The sequence below is a fragment of the Berghia stephanieae genome, chromosome 13, assembly GCF_034508935.2.
Source record: "Berghia stephanieae isolate SIO BIC M18660-M18661 chromosome 13, UCSD_Bste_1.3, whole genome shotgun sequence".
NCBI lineage: Eukaryota > Metazoa > Mollusca > Gastropoda > Nudibranchia > Aeolidiidae > Berghia > Berghia stephanieae.
The window spans coordinates 34,781,144-34,783,484 of NC_088372.1; the positions used below are offsets into that span (position 1 = coordinate 34,781,144).

The window sequence follows — 2,341 nt, forward strand, 5'->3', positions numbered from 1 at the left end:
AAATATTCATACCATATTTAATTGAAGACTATTAAACTACTTGATAATTGGAATCTTTATTCTTTATTGGGAGTCCAGTTACGATGCCACTTGAAACAACGTATTTTCTAGCATTTACAAATCAACTGTGCTTTGTGGCTTTCCTGGTTTGACATTGCGAATTGAAACCCATAGAGAGAAAATACGGCATTTCGAATCCAACCCTACCTACCTAAAAATAAATAATTGACGTCACAAACTTCATTCATCTTTTTAAAGTGACGTAGGAACTTAGTCTAATTTTAGAACTTGAAAGAGCTAACCATAACCTGTCGCCGTCAAAACAAAACTAGAATGGCAGCACGTGGTAAAACACGTGCTCCTACCTTTGACCACTCACATTCCATAGCAAATAATAGAAAAAAAATAACTATTAAAAAGTAGTTGTAGGTGGCAAAATAAACAATAAGTCACAAATAAACGAGTATGCATCAATTTATACTGTCTATATATTGATATTTTATGAAGCAAGTGACAAAATTCCTCAAAAATTACTGTCGATCTGTTTTTAGACCACTGTAAAATTAATTATTCAAAATTAATGCGCTTGTGAGAACAAAAAATCAAAACAAGAATTATTTGGAGCCTGATTTTCAGAATGATTTAGCCATGATGAATTCAGCTTGTATAAAATATTATTGGTGCATGTTTGTTTTCGCTGAAAGTCTATTACCTTCAATTTAAACAACAAAAACAGGAGACTTATTTTGTGTCAAAGATTTCCTGATCCCAAGTTCCTAATCATCAGCAACGAACGAGAGACCAAAAAATACAAACCTAGAGTTTCAATTTCAGTGTTTGACTTTATAATAAAGAGTGCTTATGAAAGAAGGTAAAGAGTTAATTCAATGTTAGCCTGTGATAGTTTTCGGGTCTTTAACTTTGCATGTCTCGCATAATTTTAGAATGCTTTGTACATTAATTGTTCTCAATGATTCTCATGGTTACGATTCACTTCGCCATTTGACTGCCAATCATTAATTAGCTTTACTCGCCAATTCTCACTTTAGTTGATGTTTCCTTCACTCATGCCTGCCTCACGCTCATGCAGTGATTGATCCGTTTTGAGACAACACACTCTTTATTTTTTTAGAGCAATAAATGGATCATGTTTTATTTTTTTATCTTATCTTATCTTATCTTGCTAAAGGTTTAATATAGGAACTGTCCTTTAAATGTCATTTACAATAGTATATAATTACATAATCTCAAATAGCTTGAATTGTACCATTCACTGACAGTTTCACACAAATTTGAATGTAATGAAAAGTAATATTAGATCAATATGGCAATGTAATATCAAAAAATACTATCATAGAATACCGGTGATTGAAAATTGTTCATGATCGAATGAATCATAAATGTACAAAGGTCATAGTATAATGAAATAATAATGACAACAATAATCATGAAAGCAACAACGATATATATATATATATATATATATATATATATATATATATATATATATATATATATATATATATATATATACATTGTCGCCATATATTCTCAACTTTGTGTTTATACATTTTCATGCATATCACGTCTGTAAACGAATTTCCATTTTTTTGGAGAAATGAATTATATCTTATCTTATCTTATTCCATGTTTTCACTATAACCGTTTACGTAACCTTGGAAAATGTAAACAAAATTGATGGATTTATATCATTTATATTATGTATTATCTTGTAGAGCTGAATTAAGTCTCCCTAATTCTTCTGTATTTGAGACTAGGTAGATTGAGGAATGATAAACGTTCGTCATATGACATGTACTCGAGTCCGGGAAGCAATTGTGTTGCTCGTCTTTGAATATTTTCAAGACCTATTGACTGCCTTAGATATATTGGCTCCAAACATTGTTCCCGTACTCAAGAACAGGTCTTATAATATTTATAAAGAAAGAAACATGCTATTATTCAAATAAGTAAAACTCCAGTATATGTTTCCTGATATTATTATTATTATTATTATTATTAATAATAATAATAATAATAATAATACACATTTATATAGCGCTCATTCTCGTGTAAAACACAAGCTCTGGGCACTTTACAATATAAATATCAATTTTAAGTGAAAAAATAAAAAAATAAAATAATAACAACAATAACAATTCATAGCCAAATCAAGGATTCATATAGAGTCAAGAAAAACAAATACAGTAAAAATGTGTCTTGAGATTCTTTTTAAAAGTAGGTAAAGACTTGCACTCCCTCAGACCACGTGGTAGTTCATTCCAAATCTTGGGGCCGAAACAAGCAAACGATCTATCACCAAATTTTGTTCTTGATCTTT

General features: G+C 29.9%; 1 protein-coding gene across 1 annotated transcript in view; it reads left to right on the forward strand.

The window, feature by feature from the left end:
* The window catches only part of LOC144958680 (beta-1,3-galactosyltransferase 5-like), an 8,353-nt gene extending 7,007 nt beyond the window's left edge, over positions 1 to 1,346 (forward strand). The window contains exon 2 of the mRNA XM_078890812.1: positions 1 to 1,346. This exon is cut by the window's left edge and continues 1,163 nt beyond it. The gene's annotated coding sequence lies outside the window, so the exon portion shown is untranslated.
* The last annotated feature ends 995 nt before the right edge of the window (positions 1,347 to 2,341 follow it).